The sequence below is a fragment of the Eumetopias jubatus genome, unplaced genomic scaffold (genome assembly GCF_037043125.1).
Source record: "Eumetopias jubatus isolate StellerSeaLion01/CBP00866 unplaced genomic scaffold, mEumJub1_p1.0 scaffold_14, whole genome shotgun sequence".
NCBI lineage: Eukaryota > Metazoa > Chordata > Mammalia > Carnivora > Otariidae > Eumetopias > Eumetopias jubatus.
The window spans coordinates 6,469,882-6,487,933 of record NW_028274820.1 but is presented as its reverse complement, the minus strand read 5'-3'; positions in this window follow the sequence as shown (position 1 = coordinate 6,487,933).

The following is an 18,052-nucleotide window of genomic DNA, read 5'->3' as shown; positions in this document are numbered from 1 at the left end:
GAAAGTAAACTTGTACTCAGAATTTTACTAAAGTCATATATAATTATAGGAATATATAATTTAGATTTCAAATTCCAAAGACAGACCAAATCAAACATCCTTAAGATGCAAGTATTGAAATTGATATAGCATAACAAGTAATTGGTAGATAAAAATTATTTAAACCAAACTTTATTTTTATTTTGCAAACTTAAGTTGTAAAATAAATGTGATTGAACTCAGACACCAATCTAGTATAATTTTTTTTCCAGTTCATGAGACTCTCTAAAAAGTCCTATTAGAAAGAAAAGAGAAAAATACTTCTTTCATTTCTCATAGATCTTTTACACTGTACCTTGAAAGTTATTACCTGTATACCTACCAAGCACAGAACACCTTGTTAGGAAAATGGATGGCATGCTCACACCGAATGAACACATAATTTTAGAAAACATTTTGTGCATTTGGTCATCCTTCTTGGAGAAATAAGATCTCAGTGCAGCTTTTGAATGCTAACTAAGTGACTAACACAAGTACTTCTCTATGAAAATTACAACAGTATTTCAGTAGTTTGGGATTTTACATGGAAAACAAATGGATAATTTGGGAATAATTGGATTTATGCAGTGCATGGAAGTATATACAATTTACATAATTGTATTAAACACTAACACAGCAGAAACCTATCATGGGACAGAACCACCAACTACAACACCGTGTAGTACATATTTGGGTTCTGGTATTAACGTCCAATGAGCCACACCTTGGTGAAACATGGCCCTACGGCAAAAACCAACAACAACCAACTAGAGCAGCAACAAAAACCTCTGTCTTTCACTCAGTTTGGACGGCTTTAACAAAACACTATATACCATGTGACTTAGATAACGAAAATTTATTTCTCACAGTTCTGAAGGCTGGGAAGTCCAAGATCAGGGTGCCAACATAGCCAGGTTCTGGTGACAGTGTTCTTTCCGTTTTGCAGACAGCTTTTTACTTGCTGTATCCTCACATAGCAGAGAGAGAGAGCAAGCTTGGGCACTTCCCCTTCTTATAAAGACATCGACCTCATCATTACCTCCAAAGGCCCCCTCTCAGAATACTCTCACACTGAAAGGGGAACGCTCCTACACTGTTGGTGGGAATGTAAGCTGGTGCAACCCCTCTGGAAAACAGTATGGAGGTTCCTCAAACAGTTGTAAATAGAGCTACCATACGATCCAGCAATTGCACTACTGGGTATTTACCCCAAAGATACAAATGTAGGGATCCAAAGGGGTACGTGCACTCCAATGTTTATAGCAGCAATGTCCACAATAGCCAAACTGTGGAAAGAGCCAAGATGTCCATCGAGAGATGAATGGATAAAGAAGAGGTGGTATATATACACAATGGGATATTATGCAGCCATCAAAAGGAATGAGATCTTGCCATTTGCAATGACATGGACCGAACTGGAGGGTGTTATGCTGAGTGAAATAAGTCAATCAGAGAAAGACATGTATCATATGACCTCACTGATATGAGGAATTCTTAATCTCAGGAAACAAATTGAGTGTTGCTGGAGTGGTGGGGGGTGGGAGGGATGGGGTGGCTGGGTGATAGACATTGGGGAGGGTATGTGCTATGGTGAGCGTTGTGAATTGTGCAAGACTGTTGAATCACAGATCCGTACTTCTGAAACAAATAATGCAAGATATGTTAAGAAAAAAGAAAAAGAAGATAGCAGGAAGGGAAGAATGAAGGGGAGTAAGTTGGAGGGGGGAGACGAACCATGAGAGACGATGGACTCTGAAAAACAAACTGAGGGTTCTAGAGGGGAGGGGGTGGGGGGATGGGTTAGCCTGGTGATGGGTATTAAAGAGGGCACATTCTGCATGGAGCACTGGGTGTTATGCACAAACAATGAATCATGGAACACTACATCAAAAACTAATGATGTAGTATATGGTGATTAATATAACAATAAAAATTTAAAAAAAAGAATACTCTCACACTGAGAATTAAAGCCTCCACATATGAATTTGGGGGTGGTGCTCAAACATTCAGTCCACTGCACATGGAGATCAAAAAGGAGGTTACAATATGCATTTTAATCTAAGTAACAGATGCTGAATGTTGTCAAATGCTTATTCTGTATGTATTATGATTTTATAATTTTTATCCTTTATTTTGTTAATGTGTTGTATCACATTTATTCCTTTGTGTTGAACCATCCTTGCATCCGAGAGATAAATTCCACTTGACCGCAGTGTATGATTCTTTTACAATACCGTTGAATTTACTTTGCTAATATTTTGTGGAGAATTTTACATCTATATTCATCAGAATACTGGACTGCGATTTTCTTTTCTTATAGTGTCCTTACCTCGCATTTTTATCAGGTAACATTGGCCTCATAAAATGAGTTGGAAGTGTTCCTTCCTCTTTAATTTTTGGAAAGATTTTGGAGTGCCTGTGTGGCTCAGTCATTAAGCATCCGCCTTCGGCTCAGGTCATGATCCCGGGGTCCTGGGATCAAGTCCCACATCAGGCTCCCTGCTCAGCCGGAAGCCTGCTTCTCCCTCTCCAACTCCCCCTGCTTGTGTTCACTCTCTCACTGTCTCTCTGTCAAATAAATAAATAAAATCTTTTAAAAAAATTTTTTTGGAAAGATTTGGTTAATTTTTCTTTATTTGTAAAAATGATTTTACTTATTTATTTGAGAGAGAGAGAGCAAATGAGAAAGCATGAGAGGGAGGGGATTGGGGGGGAAGGGAAGAGGGAGCAACAGACTCCCTACTGAGCAGGAAGTCCAGGGCTTGATCCCAGAACCCCGGGATGATGACCTGAGCTGAAAGCAGTTGCTTAACTGAGTCAACCAGGCACCCCTAATTTTTCTTTAAATAGTTGGTAGAATTCACCAGGGAAGCTATTAGGCTCTGGGTTTTTCTTTGTTGGGAAGTTTTCATAACTGATTCTTTTTTTTAAAGATTTTATTTATTTATTTGACAGAGAAAGACACAGCGAGAGAGGGAACACAAGCAGGGGGAGTGGGAGAGGGAGAAGCAGGCTTCCCACTGACCATGGAGCCTGATGCGGGACTCAATTCCAGGGCTCAATTTCAGGACCCCGGGATCATGACCTGAGTCGAAGGCAGATGCTTAACCGACGGAGCCACGCAGGTGCCCCTTTCATAACTGATTCTATCTCCTTAGTCATTATTGATCTATTCAGATTTTCTATTTTTTCTTCATAATTTAGCCTTGGGAAGTTGTATGTTCTAGCAATTTATCCTTTTCTTCTAGGTTATGCAATCCATTGGCGTATCGATATTCATAGTAGTCTTGTGTTCCTTCATGTATCTGTGGTATCAGTTGTAATGTCTCTTCTTTCATTTCTAATTTTATTTGAGTCCTCTCTCCCTTTTTCTTGGTTAGTTTAGCTAAAGTTTTGTCAATTTTGTTTATCTTTTTAAAAACCAACTCAGTTTTATTGATATTTTCTACTGTTTTCCTATTTTCTATTTTCCTTATTTCTATTCTTTATTATTTCTTTTCATCTACTAACTTTGGGCTTAGTTTATTCCTCTTTTTTTCTAGTTCACGTAGATATAATGATTGCTCATTTCAGATCTTTCTTTTTTAAAATGTAGGGATTTATACCTATAAACTTCCTTCTTAGCACCACTTTTGTTGTGTCCCATAAGACTGGGAATGTTGTGTTTCCACATTTGTTTGTTTCAAGATAATTTTTTTTATTTCTTTTTTTGATCCATTGTTGTTCAAGAGTGTGCTGTTTAATATCCACATACCTGTGAGTTTTCCTCCTGTTATTGATTTCTTGTTTCACATCTCTATAGTGGAAAAAGATACTTGATATAATTTCAATTTTCTTGACTTTTTAATACTTGTCTTCTATCCTAACATATGATGTATCCCAGAGAAGTGATGTGTGCTTGAGAAGAATATGTATTTTGTTGCTGTTGCATGTTCTGTTAGAAAGCAATGCCTTTTAGGTCCATTTGGTCTATGGTATTGTGCAAATCTGCTTTTGTCTTATTGATTTTCTGCCCAGATGATTTATCAAATGTTTATAGTGGAGTCTCCTACTGAAGTTTCTTACTATTATTGTCTTGCTGTTCATTTCTCCTTTCAGTTCTGTTAGTATTTGCTTTATATATTTAGATGTTCTCATGTTGGATGCATAAACATTTATAATTGTTCATCTTCTTAACTAATTGACTGTTTTATCATTATATAATGACCTTCCTTGTCCTTCATGACCGTTTTTCTATTCTATTTTATTATGTTATGTTAATCACCATATATTACATCATTAGTTTTGGATGTAGTGTTCCATGAGTCATTGTTTTCGTATAACACCCAGTGCTCCATGCAGAACGTGCCCTCTTTAATACCCATCACCAGGCTAACCCATCCCCCCACCCCCTCCCCTCTAGAACCCTCAGTTTGTTTTTCAGAGTCCATCGTCTCTCATGGTTCATCTCCGCCTCCAATTTACCCTCTTCATTCTTCCCCTCCTGCTATCTTCTTCTTCTTCTTTTTTCTTTTTTAACACATATTGCATTATTTGTTTCAGAGGTACAGATCTGTGATTCATCAGTCTTACACAATTCACAGCGCTCACTATAGCACATACCCTCCCCAATGTCTATCACCCAGCCACCCCATCCCTCCCACCCCCCACCACTCCAGCAACCCTCAGTTTGTTTCTCAGAGTCCATTGTCTCTCATGGTTTGTTTGTGAACATTTTTAACTTAAAGTCTATTTGTTTTCTGTAAGTATAGCTACTCCTACTCTTTTGGTTATAATTTGCTTGGAATACCTTTTCTACCCTTTCATTTTCAGAGTATGAAAATACTCTTCTTCTTTTTCATCTTCTTCTTCTGCTCCTCCCTCTCCTTCTCTTTCTTTTCCTTTCTCCTCTTCTTCATCTTTTAATCCATTTGTCACCCTATGTCTGTTGATTGGAGAATTTAATTCATTTACATTTAAAGTAATTGTTTATAGGTAAGGGCGCCTGGGTGGCTCAGTTGCTTGGGCGACTGCCTTCAGCTCAGGTCATGATCCTGGAGTCCCTGGATCGAGTCCCACATCGGGCTCCCTACTTGGCAGGGAGTCTGCTTCGTCCTCTGACCCTCCCACCTTTCATGTGCTCTCTCCCTCTCTCTCATTCTCGCTCTCAAATAAATAAATAAATAATTTTTAAAAAGTAAAAAATAAAGTAATTATTTATAGGTAAGAACTTAATATTGCAACATTGTTCATTGTTTTTGGACTGTTTCATAGTTCCTTTCCCCCTTTTTTCTCTCTTGCTGTCTTCCTTTGGATTTGATCACTTTTTTAACATTATGCTTTAATTCATTTATGTTCACTTTTTTGTGTATCTACTATATAGGCTCTTTGTTATGACTTACATAAAATACCTTATCATTATATCATCTTATTTAGGCTAGAAACAACTTAAATTTGATACCATAGCAGAACAGTATTTTTATTTCTCCCCTCTTCACATTTTAGGTTATGGATATAATTTACATTTTTTATATCATGTATCCAATAATAAATGATTGTAGTTATAGTCATTTTTAATGCATGTGTTCTTCAACTTTTAAACTAGAGTTTAAAATGATATATGTACCACCATATAGTATTAGAAAATGTTATTTTGATTATGTATTTACCATGACTGGTGAGTTTTACTTCATATGTTTTACAATATTAATTAGCATCCTTTCATTTCAGAGGAACTTGAGAAACTTCTTCTATTATTTATTATAAACTAAGTCTAGTGGTGATGAACTTTTTTTAGCTTTTGTTTTTGTTTTTGGGGGGTTGTTTTTTTGAAAGTCTTTATCATTTCTCCATTTCTGAAGAACAGAGCTCTGCTCTGAGGTCTATGGTCTGAAGTAATATAGTTATCCAGGTTTTCTTTTATTTGTATTAGCATGGTATATCATTCTTTACTCTTTACTTTTAATCTAAGTGTCTTTATATTTGAAGCGTTTCTTATAGACACATACAGTTGAGTCTTATTTTGGGGTTCAACCTGACACAATGTCTTTTAATTGGCATATTTAGACCATTGATATTTAAAGCAATTATTGATATGAAGTGGGTTAATATCTACTATATTTGCTTTGCTTTATGTCTATCACACTTATTCTTTGTTCCTATTTTTGTCTTCCACTCTCTTTCCTGCCATTTGTGGTTTTAATTGAACATTGTATATGATTTCATTTTATTTGCTTCTTTAGCTTATGAAATATCATTTTCTTTTTAACTTTTTTTAGTAGTTGCCTTAGAGTTCGCAATACATATTTACAACTAATTCATCCCACTTTCAAATAACATTATATGATTTCTTGAGTAATACTAGTACCTTATAATAGCAAAATTCCATAAATCCATCCTCCCATTTATTGAATCATCCATTTAACTTATATATAGTGTATAATCATCAAAAATATTATTGATATTATTGTTTTGAACAGTGTCATCTGGTAGATCAATTAAAATATTTATTTTACCTTCATTTATTCCTTTGCTAATATTCTTCCCTTCTTTATATAGATCTGAATTTCTAACAAGTGTCATCCTCCTTCTCTTTGAAGATCTTTTAACATTTCTTGTAAGGTAGATCTTTTGGCCAGAAAATCCTCACAATATTTGTTAGTCTAAGAAAATCTTCATTTCTCCTTCACTTTTGAAAGATAACTTTTCAGAACACAGAATACTAGTTTGTTTTGTTTCTTTATCTTTTTGGTGTTTTCTAAACTTTTTTTTTTCACTTACCATGTTATTTTTGTTTTGTTTTATTTTTTAAATTTTTATTTATTCATTTGACAAAGAGAGACACAGCGAGAGAGAACACAAGCAGGGGGAGTGGCAGGCAGAGGGAGAAGCAGGCTCCCCACTGAGCAAGGAGCCCATTGCAGGGCTCAATCCCAGGACCCTGGGATCATGATCTGAGCCAAAGGCAGACGCTTAACCAACTAAGTCACCCAGGCGACTCTCACTTACCACTTTAAATATTTGATTCCACTCTCTTCTTACATGTGAGGTTTCTGAGCAGTTGGATGTAATTCTTATATTTTCTTCTTTTAAAGGTGCAGTGCTTTCCTTTGATTCCTTTCAAGATTTTCTTATCTTTGATTTTCTGTAGTTTGAATGTGATATGCCTAGGAGCAGTGGACTTTTTTTGTTTTTTGTTTAATTTGTTTTGAATTTAGTTTGTTTGGTGTTCTCTGTGTTTTGTGGATCTGTGGTTTGATGTCTGACATTTATTTGGGGAGGCTTTCAGTTCTCATTGCTTTAAATACACCTTCTATTCCTTTCTTTCTTCTCCTTGTGGTATTCCCATTATGCATATGTTACATACAGCTTTTATAATTGGCCCATAGTACTTGGATAGTCTGTTCCTCCCACATCTTTTTTTTTTCCCCTTTACTTTTTAGTTGTCAAAATTTCTATGCACAGATTCACAAGTTTAGGGATTTTTTTCTTTAGCCATCTGGTTTACTAATGAGCCCATCAAAGGTGTTCTTGATTTCTATTATAACATTTATTTTGATTCTTTCCTAGAATTTCCATCTCTCTGTTCACATTATCGTCCAATTTCACATGTTGTCCACATTTTTCATAGTTCTTTTAAATCGAATGTTTGATTTCTATATCTCTGTTTACACTATCATCCAATCTCGCATGTTGTCTGCATTTTTCATAGTTCTTTTAAATCGAATGTTTGATAATTCCAACATCCCTGCCATAGCTGAATCTCATTCTGAAGCTTACCCTGTGGCTTCAAATTGTATCTTTTGCTTTTTAGTGTGCATTATAATTTTTTGTGGAAAGCTGTACATGATGTACTAGGTGAAAGGAACACTCCTAAATAGACCTTTAGTGAGGTGGTGGTAAGGCATATGAAGAGAGACAGAATTCTATAGTCCTATGATGAGATCTCAGCCTCTTAGGGAGCCTGTGCCCCTGGGTTGTGAACTTCACAAATACCTCTCAGTTCTGCCTCCCACCTTAGGTGAGGCAGGGTGGCTTGAGGAGGTTAGGGTGACTGGAGTTGCATCTTTCCATTCCCTCAAGTAGTTAGGATCTCTGGTAAAATAATTTATCTTGAGAGCAATCTTTTTTAGGAACAGGATGCTCTGGCATATTTCCACACTGTTACTTTTCAACTTTCCCTACCTAAAGCCCAGGGGAATTTTTCTCAGCTATTCACTGCCAAAACCTGGTAGAACTCCAGGAAATAAAATTCACAAAAGTGTGGGGGGCCCCCTGGAGTTTTTAACTCCCAGACTTGCCCACACTGATCCCTCAGCAATTTGTCAATCATAGTCACAGTTCAGGTTTTCCTGCCCCAGCACTGGTTTTCCCTGCAGTTTCTGTTCCTGGTTTGGGTTTCTTCTCTAGTAAGTTGTGATTTCCAGTATCAGCCTGTATGTCTCTCTAATTTTTAGGGGTAGCTGTTTGCCTGTGACCTCAACTGACCTCTGATAGCCCTCAGAAGAGCTACTGAATTTTCAGTATGTTGAGCTTTTTACTCGTTAAGATGAAATGAATAATTCCAAGCTTCTTACATGCTGACTAGAATCTGGAAGTACTAAATATATTTTTCTTTTAGAAATAAAAAACAATTATAATATAAGATTTCATCAAAATGTATACTTTGATCATTTTTTATAAAGAAAGCTAATGGTAATAAGGGAAGAGGTAGCAATTTTAAAATAAACAAAATTAATTTTGTTCTATTAAAACTCACTAATAGCAAATAGCAGCAATGAGAGTAACAAACCTGCGCATCATATTGTTAGTTTAGCAAATGAGAAAAATAAGGGGAACTAGACCTCTGGAATGATGGAATGAAAATGTTATTCAATCCTCTACCCCACAAAAATAAAGATGATATTGAAAAAAATTTCTGGACTCTGAAATTTAACCAAAAGGACAGAATAAACTAGAAAGCATTCATTCAAGAAGAATTACTGAATATTGGTAAGAACAGCAAGGCCTGTGGTATTTTAACTGAGGTTGCGCTCCTTTCCACCTTTGGGACGGTGGTGTGGTAATCATGAAAACTGGTGGACCTGTATCAGAGACCCTTTTAAAGCCCCCGACCTGAAGCCCTGTATATTCTGATAATACTTTCAGCATCTTCCTGAGGAAACTCTATTCCCAGGGCATTGTCACTATTTGACATAATTCAGATCTCCACCCCAAAGATAAAGCCCTTTTCCCAAGGTGTTAAAAAACAATGGCAATCCGCTGGGATTGTTAACATTATAGTTGTCGAAGTCTGTGAATTTTTGTGGAGCAAATAACAGCCCAGCAAAAATTTAAATAAAAAATTCAGAAATAAGAAATAAATAATTATTTATGACTTTGAAATATTTTAATACATTCTGCTGTTATGGACTGAAGTGTTTTTCCCCAAAATCCATAGTTAAAACTGTAATTACCAATATGACTGTATTTGAAGATAAAGTCCTTTGGGAGGTGATTAAGGGTAAATTAGGTCATGGGGTGGAGCCCTAATCCTATAAGGTTAATGTCCTTAGAGGATATGGAAGAGTCACCAGAGACCTCTCTACACACACAGAGGAAAGACCATGTGAAGACACAGCAAGAAGGTGGCTGTCTAGGAGCCAAGAAGAGATCTCTCTTCAGAAACTCAGTTTACCTGTAACTTGATCATGAACTTCCAGAACTGTGAGAAAATAAATGTCTGTGGTTTAAGCCACAAGTCTGTGGTCATTGACTGTGGCGGCCTGAGCTGACTGATGGTGCACCTATATAAGCATGGCTATGCATATGTCCAGGAAAGACCAGAGACTGAGACTGGTAACTCATCTATGCCTGACCTTGAAGTCCTGCGTAACAGGGAATGACAGCTAAAGATGACTTATGTTAGCTTTTTATCATCCTAAAATTTGAAGTTTTGCCTTTAACCAACCACAAATCCCCATGCCAATGTTTGTAATCCTTACTGGGTCAAGGCATTTTAAGGATTCTTCTGACCCATCACTGGCTAATCATCAAACTATACTGACTGAGAGGCAGCCCTTGAGAAGGACAGGCTTTAAAAAAAGCATTCTAAAAATAAAAATAATCAGAGAACTCAGTGGCTGCACACAGCCTTGAATACAGAATCTATAAAATCAGTTCTGGAAATCTGTTAGGCAGAAAAACAGAACAAGAGAAAAAAAAAATTTAGGAACAAACCCCATGGGAAGGGGAGAACTAATTTCAGGTTTGCTATATTATCTAACATTCCTGATTTTCAACAAAAAAGTTATGAGACACTCACAACACAACAAAACAAGAAACAACCCCAAACAGAAAACCTGGGCTTATGATGGGCTTGTACTGTATAAAGGTAATATACAATGTATACAACAGTTGATGGATTTATACTGTATAAAGGTGTAATCTATATGATAATAATAGCACAAAAAAGGGACAAGAGAGAGAATGATAAGGGAGCTGTTTCTATGTACTATGTAATCAAATTAGCATTGATCTGAAATAGATGGTTTTAGGTTAAAATGCATATTGTAATATTCAGAGAAGCCACTGAGAAAGTAATTCAAAATAACATACATATATTTTTAAATATAAGTGGGCACACAAGAAAATACCTGTTTAACAAAAAAGCAAGAATAGAGAAACACATAAGACATAAAACACATCGAAACCCAATCATATTAATAATTAGACTAAATCAATGGATTAAATACTCCAAAGGCAATCTGATGACTGGATTGAGAAACAGAATCTAACGACAGACTATATGCAAAAGACAAATTAGATTCAAAGACAAATAGTTCAAAAGTAAAAGAATGGAAAAAGATATGCCTTACAGACAATAACGAAACAAGAGTTGTAGGGGCTATACTAATATACAAAATAGATTTTAAGGCAAAAAATATAACACAAATAGTATTAATAGAGACAAAGAGAGATATTTTACAATGATAAAAGATTCCATTCAGCAAAAGCAATTACATATATTTACCTAACAACAGAACCCCCAAATATGTGCTACTTAGACAGAACTGAAGACAGAAATAGTTCAACAATAATAGCTGAAGATTCTAATATTCTACTCTCAATAATTGATAGAACTAGTCAAAAAAAAAAAGAAAAAATATAGACAACTCGAAGAACACTGTCAACTTGACTAGAACATGACAACCAACAACAGCAGAAAACACATTTTTTTAAAGACATTTATTTAATTGAGGGGGGAAGGGCAGAAGGAGAGGGAGAGACAGCATCTCAAACAGGCTCCCCGCTGAGCACACAGCATGATGCAGAGCTTGATCTCTTGATCCCAAGATGATGACCTGAGCCGAAATCAAGAGTGAGAGGTTTAACTGACTGAGCCACCCAGGCTCCCCAAGCACATCATTTTCAAGAGAACACAGAATGTGCAAATATCAATACAATATTAGTAAAATAAAGAATATACACCATATGATTATCTCTATGGGCACAGATAAAACGTTGGGAAAAATCCAACACTCATTCATGATTAAACATTCTCAAATTTTTTAGACAGTAACTTTTTTAACCTAGTAATGGCCGTCTATATAACACCTACAATGAGCATTATACTTAATGGTAACTGAAGATATTTTGCCTAAAAGCAGGAATGAGGCAAGCATGTATGCTCCTGCCACTTCTATTAAATGTTGTACTGGAAATTCTAGGTAGCCCAATCAGTCAATAAAAAGAAATAAAAAGTATCTAGATTGGAAAGGAGAAGGTAAAACTATCTTTTCACAAAGACAACATGCTCTTGTATATAAAAAAATTCAAGGGCACCTACAAAAATAATTAGAAGTAAATTACATGTAGAGCAAGTTTTTAGAATATTAGGTCAATACTGAAAAATTCAATCACATTTCTATATACAAGCAATATAAGAAAATGAAATTAAGAATACAATTTTCCACAACCACATCAGAAAGAATAAAACACTAATGAATAAATTTAACAAAAATAACCTCTGAAACAAATAATACATTATATGTTAAAAAAAAAAAGAAGAAAAAGATAGCAGGAGGGGAAGAACGAAGGGGGGAAATCATAAGGGGAGACGAACCATGAGAGACTATGGACTCTGAGAAACAAACTGAGGGTTCTAGAGGGGAGGGGGGTAGGGGGATCGGTTAGCCTGGTGGTGGGTATTAAAGAGGGCACGTTCTGCGTGGAGCACTGAGTGTTATACACAAACAATGAATCATGGAACACTACATCAAAAACTAATGATATAATGTATGGTGATTAACATAACGTAATAATAAAAAAGAAAAAAAATTAACAAAAATAGTATAAGACTTGTACATAAAGAAATAATAAAATAAGAATTCCAGAGGGAAATTAAAGAAGGTCAAAATAAATAGAGAGACATTCCATGTTCTTGGATTGGAAAACCCAATATATATATATATTTTTAAAGATTTTATTTATTTATTTATTTGAGAGAGAGAATGAGAGAGAGAGAAAGAGAGCACATGAGAGGAGGGAGGGTCAGAGGGAGAAGCAGACTCCCTGCTGAGCAGGGAGCCCGATGCGGGACTTGATCCTGGAACTCAAGGATCATGACCTGAGCCGAAGGCAGTCGCCCAACCAACTGAGCCACCCAGGTGCCCTGGAAAACCCAATATTATTATGATGCCATTTCTCCCCAGTTTGACCCATAGATTCAACAAATAGGATTCAAAAAATATAGACTGTCTATAGGATCTATAAATATTCTATAAAAATTGCAACAAACGTTTTTTGCAAAACCTTTCAGGCAGATTCTAAAGTTTATATGAAAATACAAAAATCCAGAGAAACTATTTTTTTTTTAATTTCAGTAGACTATTTTTAGAACAGTTTTAGGTTCACAGTAAAATGAAGCAGAAATTATAGAGTTTCCAAATAGTCTCTGCCTCCGCCCCCACAGCTTGCCTCTCCCATTATAACATCCTGCATTGGAGCCATACATTACTTACTATAGATAAACCTACATTGACACATGATGTCATTATCACCCAAAGTCCCTACTCCACATTAGGGTTCACTCTTGGTGTATATTCTATAGGTTTCAGCAAATGTATAATGACATGTGGGCACCATTATAATTTCATACAGAGTAGTTTTACTGCCCCCCAAATCCTCTGTGCTCAGCCTCATTCCCTAACCCCTGGTTACCCCTGATCTTTTTACTGTCTCCATAGTTTTTCTTCCACAATGTCATATAGTTGAAATCATACAGTATGTTGACTTTCAGACTGAATATCCAGAAAAAGCAAATCTATAGAGACAGAAAATAAATGATCGGTTGCATGAGGCAGAGCATGAAAACTGAGATTAATAGTGAATGAGACTAAGGGGTCCTGTTGTTTGAAGAAAATGTTCTAATACTGTTTACTCGTGATGACTGCACAACGTGGTAATTTTTCTAAAAATCGTAGAGCTGAAAACTTGAAATGGGTAAATTTAATGATATATAAAATGTGACTTATTACAATATTTTTCACAGTAGCCAAGATATAGAAACAACCTAAATGTCATTTGATGAATAAAGAGATAAAGAATATGGGAAACTGTATAAATGTATTATATACAATAGTATATTGTTCAGCCTTCAAGAAGAAGAAAATTATGACATTCATGGATGAACCTGGAGAACATTGTTAAAGTGAGAGCTAAGACAGACACAAAAGACAAATACTACATGATCTCACTTTTACGTGGAATCAAAAAATGTTGGACTCGGGCCCTTGGGTGGCTCAGTTGGTTGGGCAACTGCCTTCGGCTCAGGTCATGATCCTGGAGTCCCGTAATCGAGTCCTACATCGGGCTCCCTGCTCAGCGGGGAGTCTGCTTCTCCCTCTGACCTGCTTCCCTCTCGTGCTCTCTATCTCTCATTCTCTCTCTCTCAAATAAATAAATAAAATCTTTAAAAAGAAAAAAAAAACGTTGGACTCATAAGCAGGGTCTAGTTGTTATCAGAGTTTGGAGGGTGGGAGAAATGAAATATTGGTCAAAGGATACAAAGTTTAGATTATGCAGGATAAATAAAGTTCTGAAGCTCTAATGCACAACATGATGACCATAGTTAATAATACTGTACTGTATACTTGAAATTGGCTGAGAGTTACACACACACACATACAGTAACTATGTGAGTTGAAGGATGTGTTAATTAGCTTGATTGTAATAATCATTTCACAATGTATTCACATATCAAAACATAGGTTGTATATTTCAAATATATACAATTTTTATTTGTCAATTATACCCCAATAAAACTGGAAAAATTGTGAGATATATGAGCAAGTAATCAACCAAAAAGTAAATATTTTCCACATGCACATCAGATATTCACTTTGAGGAATAATGAATTCCTTCTCAACAGGAGTCAAACCAAAGGGACTGACTCTGGAATGTAAAGGGAACGGGAAGGAAATATGTTATGCAGTCTCTAGTGTTCTCTGTGGCAAAGCTGCAGTGCCAAAATATTAAGTAGAGAGCCACAAGAATCATGTTCAATCATGATTTCAAATACTGTAAATTTTGACAAGTTGAAAAACCAGTTTTAAAATTTTCAGCAGTATTAAACATTTACAACCATCATTATCTCACGGTTCACCAGGAACACACTGTTGGGAATGCAGAGGCAAGACTGTCCTGGTTCCAAAAAACACAAATTACCAGACCCCATGTAATGATCCAATAACTCCCATGAAATTCAAAGGAATCGTAGGTGTATCTTGTGGATGGCGGTCATTGCCTGATACTCTTAACAGCTTGATAAAACTCCAAGCAAGAAGACAGTAAGGAATTTTCCTTTCAGAGTTTATCATTAGAGAAATACTGTGAATTTGTTATTGACCTGGGATTTTTGCAGAACCTGGATCAAAATATGCTATGGAGATGCCTTTCTAACGCAGGTATTTATTCTGGAATAGGGTCATTGCCAGCCATGACCATCTGTATCCTTATATTTAAAATGAATAGAGTGGTTTTCTTCAATGTAATACATACTCTCATGCCTTAGAAGGTAGAGAAACAAAACTGTTAATCAGAAACCAATAGTAGCTTCAAGAAGTATGTGATTCTGTGGTCTCATTTTACAGCCCTCCCCCCCCCGCCCCCCCCCCGCCCCAGAGAAAAACCAAAAGGCCCAAAGCATCTGGTTGACACACATTCTTTAATTTTTAGATGGATAATAAAATCATAGCAAAGGTCAGTTTGTTCTCTTACGGGGCACTGAAATTCTGCTGTTCTCACCAGGAAATATGATCACTTAAAACTGACATCAGTTTCCACTTAAGGCAACCAACTATTAGATAAATTTCATTTGTCATGTTTTGTGTGTACTAAAATAAAATTTTCAAGCCTCTGTTAGGCTTTGTTGGAGTTTTAGGCACTTTTGACTTATCTAAAGTTGCTCTTTAGGAAACCTTTTGATTTTCCATAAAGAAATATTAAATACTACCTGCACAAGTTTAAAAACTAATGTTTTCACTGACAACCTAAAAAACTAATATTCAGTAACTACAAATCTCAATTTGATGAGCAATGTAATCTCACCAAGTTCCATCTTGAATAATTTTGCTTGTTAAAAGAAAAATTATCCACTTGCCCCCCAAATCCTCACCCAGACAACATAGGCTTGGGTGAGAAAATGCATAAGAAAATACTTAGGAATTAGCTACTTAAAATGTGGGCTGTTGGCAGGTGTGGGAATCTCAAACTTTTTCTTTCCAGTCCATGATAGGTTAAGAACAGTGAAATCTAGAAACTTTTATAGTAACTTGAGAAAAAAATTTTTTTCTTTTGAAGATAGTCATTAAAAATAGAATGTTGCATTGCATGTCTTTCTTATGTTATTTTTCTTTCATTTCATAAAAGTATAGGTCTGACAAGTACTGGGGAAAAAAATTGTCTTTTCACCATAAAAACAGTTTGAAAAACAGTAGTCTAGAAAGGTGTGAGGTTTTGGAAATAATAATGATTTCCTGTTTGCAGATGATCTCATGGATATGCAAATACAATGGGAAATTGTTTTGTGTTGATAATTCTTCAAAGTAGACCATCTCTTTACTTAATTTTAACAGTAGCTAAAATAAGGCACAGATGCTGCTCAAACTCTAAGGATGTAAACCTCTTGGCAAGAGGTCCCACGTATATGAATGGGATTAGGAAAGTAAGGATCATAAGAGGTGACTGCAATGGGCCAGTTGTACACTCTGCCCATGTGTATATATATATATATATATATGTATACACATGTGACCACACGGAAATACACATGCACAGCTACACATATGCCCTGACATCAGTTCTTTGCATTTTATGCCCCTGCCCTTGCCCTTGCTGGTACCTGTGTCTCCGCACCTGCCACTCCAGGCAGTAGCTCTGGCCCTGGGTCCGTACCCCTGCCAGGCCCCAGCTGGACAACTGTTTAAGCAGAACAGGTACCTGGCCAGGACAGGTGTGACCTGCTCTCACCTGGTCATGCCTGCGCTGCCCCCATCTCTTCGTACACCGTCAAAATGGATTTGTTTCTAAAACAAAACAAAAACAAAAACTACATAATGATCAATTCTCCAAATGACTAATTTGCCTAAAATACAACTCTCTAAGTGTGTGTTTGGGAATCTACTTTTGCGTTCTATCACTTTATACGTAGTTTTGGATTTTTAAGAATGTTTTTAGCACTCACATTTGTTAGTATGTGTTTCTATAAGGTATTTGAAAAATGCTTAGATTTTAGGAATGGTAGACTTGTTTTGTAGAAGTGGGATTCTCTTTTAAACACTGTATAATCTTAAAGCAATAGAGGAACTTCAGTGAGTTTATATAAAGGCAGGATAAAACATTTAATTCTGTTTTTAGTTTTATTTCTATTTAAAATAAACAAATGTGGGGTGCCTGGGTGGCTCAGTCATTAAGTGCCTGCCTTTGGCTCAGGTCATGATCCCGGGGTCCTGGGATGGAGCCCCACATCCAGCTCCCTGCTCCCCAGGAAGCCTGCTTCTCCCTCTCCCACTCCCTCTGCTTGTGTTCCCTCTTATGCTGTCACTCTTTCTCTCTTAAATAAATAAAAATTAAAAATAAAATAAAATAAAATAGACAAATATATTAAAATGACATCAAAAGTGATTTTTTGGGGGTTTCTGGGTGGCTCAGTCAGTTAAGCATCCAATTCTTGGTTTTGGCTCAGGTCTTGATCTCGTGGTCTTGGAATCAAGCCCCAAAATGGGCTCCCCGCTCAGTGTGGAGTCTGCTTCAGATTCTGTCTGTCTGTCTCTCTCTCCCTTCCCCTCTGCCTCCCTCTCCTCCTCTCATGAACACTCGCACTCTCCCTCTCAAATAAATGAATAAAATCTTTTTTTAAAAAAAGTGATTTCTTTTGCATCAAAAATATCATTAAATAATTGCTCATTGGGAAAATGGCTATAGGTGAAAAAGTCCACGTGGGGAGTTTTCTATAATTCAGCTCTGCTGAGTAAATTTAAATTCCTCTTTAACTTATTTGCTTGATTTTGCAGTAACTCCCTGACTTATTTGTGTAACCCCATTCGAGATTGTGTTTGGAACTTTTCAGATTAATTTCCTACTCTCTCATAGCTATAATTTACTGATTTTGCTTAATTCTCTAGCAGGGTAGGAGCCATTTCTCCAGGGTAGGGTAGGAGTAGTGGGAGAAGGGGCAGTGTGTTTTATTGGCCCCTTGCCAGTTATAAATATTAAATCATAACACAGTATGCATTTTTACCTCTCCCCTTCTAACACACACACACACACACACACAAAGGGAAAGTAAATAATATCAGTGATTGATGGCATCTCTCACTTCAAGTTGAAAATCAATGGATGCCTGCATTCTATCCATTCGTTCCAACAAATTTTAAATTTGTCCTTGCCTCAGGTTAGGTGTTAAATCTCATTTGATTAGCTTCTCACAAATATCACTTCAGTGAGTAATGGCATCAGTGATGCTTAGCTTTTTTCTGAGGATAGATCCAAGCTATTGCCACATAAAGAATTTCTG